Genomic DNA, 7908 nt, shown 5'->3' with positions numbered 1-7908 from the left:
AGCATCTAGATTAGGAATTTTAATTCAATTGTAATTTGCTCTTTCATTTTAGTTTGTAAGCCTATATATAAGCAATAGTTAGATTGGAGAAATCATTCTAGATTGGAGGGGAGTCCAGAATCATGCATTCACATCCCCTGACACACACCATTCATACACTCTTTTTCCGTTTCTTTTCTTTTCTTCCTTAGGAATAGTTCCATTTCCATTTTGTAATTCTCAGTTATGAATTTTGAAATTTCAATTCCTGTTTTGAATTCTAATTCTTCTTCTTTAATTTTTTGCATTTTCTTTCTTCTCTGTTTAAGTAGAGCAATGAACTAAACTAACTCTTTTCGTTGGGTTAGAGAGCTCTATTGTTATTTGATGGATTAATTGTAATTCTCATTCTTCTTCTTCTGTCTTTTCTCTTGATCTTACTAGAAAGCTTTCGGTCTTCATCCAATTGAACAATTGTCTCGACGGAGAAATTGTTCATAATTGGGTTTCCTCTGATTCTTGAGAGAGGGATGAGGAGATGATGCTAGAAAGACTTTCTCACGTTGGATTAGGTTGGGGGTTGGATGGATATTGTGACATTTAATCCTACCAATACTTTGATCTATGAATGTGTGTAGTATAATCAGTGACCAAACTTCATCTCTTCCCATGAGCAATTAAATCAAGACATTGGGCAATTGTTCAAAGTTAGAGAGATTGGTGAGCCAAGACATTGGAACTCATAGGATCGACCCTTACTCACGTAAGGTTTATTACTTGGACGACCCAGTGCACTTGTTGGTTAGTTGTGCGGAGTTGTGAAAAAGAGTTGAGATTACGATCGTGCGTACCAAGTTGTTGGCGCCGTTGAGATCACAATTTCATGCACCAAGTTTTTGGCGTCGTTGCCGGGGACTGTTCGAGTTTGGACAACTGACGGTTCATCTTGTTGCTCAGATTAGGTAATTTTATTTTATTTTTAAGCTTTTTATTTTCGAAAAATTACAAAAAAAAAGTTAATAAAATCATAAAACCAAAAATAATTTTGTGTTTCTTGTTTGAGTCTAGTGTCAATTTTTAAGTTTGGTGTCAATTGCATCTTTTTAATTTTTCTTTAAATTTTTGAAGAACACCTGCATGAAACTGTTCTTCATAATCTTCAAGTTGTTCTTGATAATCTTCTTTGTTTGATCTTTGCATTTTCATGTTTTGTGTCTTTTCTTGTTTTTCATATGCATTTTCAATTTGTTAGTGTCTAAACATTGAAAATTTCTAAGTTTGGTGTCTTGCATGTATGTCTTTTCTTAAAAATTTTCAAAAATAAGTTCTTGGTATTCATCTTGACATTCAAAGTGTTCTTGGTGTTCATCTTAACGTTCAAAGTGTTCTTTCATGCATCATGTGTTTTGATCTTAAATTCTCATATTTTGCATCATTTTTATGTTTTTCTCTTTCTTCTTTAAAAATTCAAAAATAAAAAACATATATTTTCTTATTTCACTCATAAATTTTGAAAATTTGAATTGATTTAGTCATAAATTTTTTTAAAATTTAATTTTTTCTTATGAATCAAGTCAAAATTTTCAATTTAAAATTCCTATCTTTTCAAAACTTTTTCAAAAATCAAAACTTTTTCATTTTTTCTTTCATATTTTCAAAAATTTCAAATTGATTTTTAAAATCTTTTTCTTATTTTTGTTTCATATCTTCGGATTTAGTGCTAGCATTCAATTTTTAGATTCAAAAATTTCAAGTTGTTACTTGCCTTTTAAGAAAAGTTTCAATCTTTAAATTTTAAAATCATATCTTTTAGTTTCTTGTTAGTCAAGTAATCAACTTTAATTTCAAAATGAAATCTTTTCAAATTTCTTTTTCAAATCTTTTTCAAAATAAATTCCAATCATATCTTTTTCAAACAAATCTCTTTCAATCATATGTTTTTCAAAACTTAATTTCAAAATCTTTTCAAAATTGATTTTCAAATCTTTTTTAATTAACTATTTTTCTCTCTCTAATTTTTGAAAATTCCCCACCACTTTTTCAAAATTCTTCTTAATTAACTAATTGTTTTAAACTTTAATTTAGTTTTATTTCTCTTTTTAAATTTCGAATTATAATTAATATTTAAAATAAAAACAAAAATATTTTTATTTAATTTTTTTTAATTTCTGAATTCTTCCCCCTCTCATCTCTTTCTATTTATTTATTTATCTACTAACACTTCTCTTCTACTCATAATTCGAACCCCCTCTTCTTCTCTGTGTTCGAATTTTTCTCTTCTCCTTCTATTCTTCTCTTCTTCTACTTGCATAAGGGAATCTCTATACCGTGACATAGAGGATTCCATATTTTCTTTGTTCTCTTCTTTTTCATATGAGCAGGAACAAGGATAAAGACATTCTTATTGAAGCTGATCCTGAACCTGAAAGGACTCTTAAGAGGAAACTAAGAGAGGCTAAAGCACAACCCTATAGAGAGGACCTAACAGAAATTTTCGAAAAAGAAGGAGACATGGCCGAACCCAATAACAATGCCAACAATGCAAGAAAGATGCTTGGTGACTTTATTGCACCCTCTTCTAACTTCTATGGAAGAAGCATCTCAATTCCTGCCATTGGAGCAAACAAATTTAAGCTTAAGCCTCAATTAGTTTCTCTAATGCAACAGAATTGTAAGTTTCATGGACTTTCATTGGAAGATCCTCATCAGTTCTTAGCTGAATTCTTGCAAATCTATGACACTATCAAGACCAATGGAGTTGATCCCGAGGTCTATAGGCTTATGCTTTTTCCTTTTTCTGTAAGAGACAGAGCTAGAACATGGTTGGATTCACAACCTAAGGAAAGCCTGAACTCTTGGGAAAAGCTGGTTAGTACTTTCCTGGCCAAATTCTTTCCACCTCAAAAGATGAGCAAGCTTAGAGTGGAAATCCAAACCTTCAGACAGAAGGAAGGTGAGTCCCTCTATGAAGCTTGGGAAAGATATAAGCAATTGATCAAAAGGTGTCCTATTGACATGCTTCCAGAATGGAGCATCATATGTATATTCTATGATGGTCTGTCTGAGTTGTCAAAAATGTCATTGGACCATTCTGCAGGAGGATCTCTTCATCTGAAAACCCCTGCAGAAGCTCAGGAACTCATTGAAATGGTTGCAAATAACAATTCATGTACACCTCTGAGAGGAATCCTGTGAACAATGGGACGCCTCAGAAAAAGGGAGTTATTGAAATTGAGACTCTAAATGCCATATTGGCTCAAAACAAAATATTGACTCAACAAGTCAATATAATTTCTCAGAGTCTGAATGGATTGCAAGCTGCATCCAACAGTACTAAAGAAGCATCTTTTGAAGAAGAAGCTTATGATCCTGAAAACCCTGCAATGGCAGAGGTGAATAACATGGGAGAACCCTATGGAAACACCTATAATCCTTCATGGAGAAATCATCCAACTTTCTCATGGAAGGACCAACAGAAGCCTCAACAAGGCTTCAACAATAATGGTGGAAGAAACAGGTTTAGCAATAGCACGCCTTTTCCATCATCTTCTCAGCAACAGACAGAGAATTCTGAACAGAGCCATTCTGGCCTGGCAACCATAGTCTCTGATCTATCCAAGACCACACTAAGTTTCATGAATGAAACAAGGTCCTCCATTAGAAATTTGGAGACACAGGTGGGTCAGCTGAGTAAGAAGATTACTGAAACTCCTCCCAGTACTTTCCCAAGCAATACAGAAGAAAATCCCAAGAGAGAGTGCAAGGCCATAACCATGACCAACATGGCCGAACCTGGAGAGAGTGAGGAGGATGTGAGTCCTAGTGAGAAAAGCCTCATGGGACATCCTCTGGACAGAAAGGGGTTTCCCTTTGAGGAACCAAAGGAATCTGAGGCTCATATAGAGACCATAGAGATTCCATTGAACTTTCTTCTGCCATTGATGAGCTCTGATGAGTATTCTTCCTCTGAAGAGGATGAAGACATCACTGAAGAGCAAGTTGCTAAGTATCTAGGAGCAATCATGAAGCTGAATACCAAGTAATTTGGTAATGAGACTTGGGAGGATGAACCCCCCTTGCTCACCAATGAACTGAATGCATTAATGAGGCAAACATTACCTCAGAAGAAACCAGATCCCGAAAAATTCTTCATACATTGTACCATAGGCACCATGACCTTTGGGAAGGCTCTGTCTGACCTGGGGTCAGGGATAAACCTCATGCCACTCTCTGTAATGGAGAAACTAGAAATCTTTGAGGTACAAGCTGTAAGAATCTCACTAGAGATGGCAGACAAATCAATAAAATAGGCTTATGGACTAGTAGAGGACGTGCTAGTGAAGGTTGAAGGCCTTTACATCCCTGCTGATTTCATAATCTTAGACACTGGAAAGGATGAGGATGAATCCATCATCCTTGGCAGACCCTTCCTAGCCACAGCAAAAGCTATGATTGATGTTGACAGAGGAGAGTTGGTCCTTCAGTTGAATGAGGACTACCTTGTATTCAAGACTCAAGGTTCTCCTTCTGTAACCATGGAGAGGAAGCATGAAAAGCTTCTCTCAATACATAGTCAAACAAAACCCCCACATTCAAACTCTAAGTTTGGTGTTGGGAGGCCACAACCAAACTCTAAGTTTGGTGTTGAGAGGCCCCAACCTTGCTCTGATTATCTGTCAGGCTCCATGAGAGCTCACTGTCAAGCTATTAACATTAAAGAAGTGCTTATTGGGAGGCAACCCAATGTTATTTAATTATATCTATTTATTTTCCATTATTATTTTATGTTTTTTTTAGGTTGATGATCATGTGAAGTCACAAAAATAACTGAAAAATCAAAAACAGAATAAAAAATAGCATTAAAAATAGCTCACCCTAGAGGAAGAGCTTACTAGCATTTAAACGCCAGTAAGAAGCATCAGACTGGCGTTTAACGCCAGAAAGAAGCATCAAGCTAGCCTTAAACGCCAGAAACAAGCTACAGTTTAGCGTTTAACGCCAGAAACAAGCACCAACTTGGTGTTAAATGCCAATAAAGGGAGAAAAGCTGGCGTTAAACGCCAGAAACAAGCAGCAACCTGGTGTTTAACGCCAGAAGTGCACTCTAAGGGCGTTTTACACGCCTAAATGGAGCAGGGATGATAAGTCCTTGACCCCTCAGGATCTGTGGACCCCACAGGTTCCCCACCTACCCCACCTCTTCTTCTCTCCTCTTCACACCTTTTCATAACACTCTTCCCCAAATACCCTTAACCAATCACATCCATCTACTCTTCGCCAAAAACCCCACCTACCTCCTACTTCAAAATCCTTTCCCTCCCAAACCCAACCCTAATACACGAAACCTAACCCTCCCCCACCCCTATATAAACCCCTCACCACTCCTTCATTTTCACATATTACAACCACTACTTCTACCCCTTGGCCAAACTACATCTCCCTCCATCTCCTCCATTTTCTTCTTCTTCTACTACTTTCTTTCTTTTTTTGCTCGAGGACGAGAAAAAATTTTAAGTTTGGTGTGGTAAAAGCATTACTTTTTGTTTTTTCATAACCATTAATGGCACCTAAGGCCAGAGAAACCTCAAGAAAGAGGAAAGGGAAGGCATTTGCTTCCACCTCTGAGTCATGGAAGATGGAGAGATCATCTCAGAGGTCCATCAAGACCACTTCTATGAAGTTGTGGCCAAGAAGAAGGTGATCCCTGAGGTCCCTTTTAAGCTCAAAAAGGGAAAATATCCGGAGATCCGACAAGAGATTAGAAGAAGAGGATGGGAAGTTCTCTCCAATCCTATTCAACAAGTCGGAATCGTAATGGTTCAAGAGTTCTATGCAAACGCATGGATCACTAGAAACCATGATCAAAGTATGAACCCAAATCCAAAGAATTGGCTTACAATGGTTTGGGGGAAATACTTAGATTTCAGTCCAAAAAATGTAAGGTTGGCATTCAACTTGCCAATGATGCAAGAAAATGCACGCCCCTACACTAGAAGGGTCAACTTTGATCAAAGGTTGGAACAAGTCCTCATGGACATATGTGTGGAAGGAGCTCAATGGAAAATTGACTCAAGAGGCAAACCGGTTCAATTGAGAAGGCATGACCATAAGCCTATGGCTAGAGGATGGTTGGAGTTCATCCAACGCTCTATCATTCCTACTAGCAACTATTCCGAAGTAACTGCGGATCGGGCCATCATGATCCATAGTATCATGATTGGGGAGGAAGTGGAAGTTTATGAGATTATACCTCAAGAACTCTACAAGGTGGCTAACAAGTCCTCCACTTTAGCAAGGTTAGCCTTTCCTCACCTCATTTGTCACCTTTGCAATTCGGCTGGGATTGTCATAGAGGGAGACATTCTCATTGAAGAGGACAAGCCCATCACTAAAAAGAGGATGAAGCAAACAAGAGAGCCCACTCATGGACCTCAACAAGGGCATGAGAAAATTCTTCATCATGAAATCCCTGAGATACCTCAAGGGATGCACTTTCCTCCACAAAACTATTGGGAGCAAATTAACACCTCCCTAGGAGAATTAAGTTCCAACATGGGACAACTAAGGGTGGAGCACCAAGAGCATTCCATCCTTCTCCATGAAATTAAAGAAGATCAAAGAGCTATGAGGAAGGAGCAACAAAGGCAAGGAAGAGACATAGAGGAGCTCAAGAGCACTATTGGTTTTTCAAGAGGAAGAAGACGCCACCCTCACTAAGGTGGACCCGTTCTTTAATTTCCTTGTTCTTTTCATTCTATAGTTTTCTTTGTTCTTTATTACATGATCATTAGTGTCTAGTGTCTATACCTTAAAGCCGTGAATGTCCTATGAATCCATCACCTTTCATAAATGAAAAATGTTTTTAATCACAAAAGAACAAGAAGTACATGATTTTGAATTCATCCTTGAAATTAGTTTAATTATTTTGATGTGGTGACAATACTTTTTGTTTTCTGATTGAATGCTTGAATAGTGCATATGTCTTTTGAATTTGTTGTTTATGAATGTTAAAATTGTTGGCTCTTGAAAGAATAATGAAAAAGGAGAAATATTATTTGATAATCTGAATAATCATAAAATTGATTCTTGAAGCAAGAAAAAGTAGTGAAGAACAAAGCTTGCGAAAAAAAATGGCGAAAAATAAAAGAAAGAAAAAGGAAAAGCAAGCAGAAAAAGCCAATAACTCTTTAAACCAAAAGGCAAGAGAAAAAAAGCCAGTAACCCTTTAAACCAAAAGGCAAGGGTAATAAAAAGGATCCAAGGCTTTGAGCATTAATGGATAGGAGGGCCCAAAGGAATAAAATCCTGGCCTAAGCGGCTAAACCAAGCTGTCCCTAACCATGTGCTTGTGGCGTGAAGGTGTCAAGTGAAAAGCTTGAGACTGAGCGGTTAAAGTCGTGATCCAAAGCAAAAAGAGTGTGCTTAAGAACCCTGGACACCTCTAATTGGGGACTCTAGCAAAGCTGAGTCACAATCTGAAAAGGTTCACGTGTCTGTGGAATTTATGTATCCGGTGGTAATACTGGAAAACAAAGTGCTTAGGGCCATGGCCAAGACTCATAAAGTAGCTGTGTTCAAGAATCAACATACTGAACTAGGAGAGAATCAATAACACTATCTGAATTCTGAGTTCCTATAGATACCAATCATTTTGAACTTCAAAGGATAAAGTGAGATGCCAAAACTGTTCAGAGGCAAAAAGCTACCAGTCCTGCTCATCTAATTGGAGCTAAGTTTCATTGATATTTTGGAATTTATAGTATATTATCTTCTTTTTATCCTATTTGATTTTCAGTTTCTTGGGGACAAGAAATAATTTAAGTTTGGTGTTGTGATGAGCGGATAATTTATACGCTTTTTGGCATTGTTTTTAGGTAGTTTTTAGTATGATTTAGTTAGTTTTTATTATATTTTTATTAGTTTTTATTC

The 7908-nt window shown here is 36.9% G+C and overlaps 1 non-coding gene across 1 annotated transcript; it reads right to left on the bottom strand.

Moving 5' to 3' along the window:
* Positions 1–2892: 2892 nt before the first annotated feature.
* Positions 2893–3000, bottom strand: LOC148565337 (small nucleolar RNA R71). Its single transcript, XR_015884042.1, has one exon. It is a non-coding gene; the product is annotated as a small nucleolar RNA R71 (small nucleolar RNA).
* Positions 3001–7908: the final 4908 nt, after the last annotated feature.

The sequence above is a fragment of the Arachis ipaensis genome, chromosome B5, assembly GCF_059453495.1.
Source record: "Arachis ipaensis isolate K30076 ecotype BB chromosome B5, ASM5945349v1, whole genome shotgun sequence".
Lineage (NCBI taxonomy): Eukaryota > Viridiplantae > Streptophyta > Magnoliopsida > Fabales > Fabaceae > Arachis > Arachis ipaensis.
Note: the sequence above shows the minus strand (reverse complement) of the source record. Positions and strands in the feature narration are given on the sequence as shown.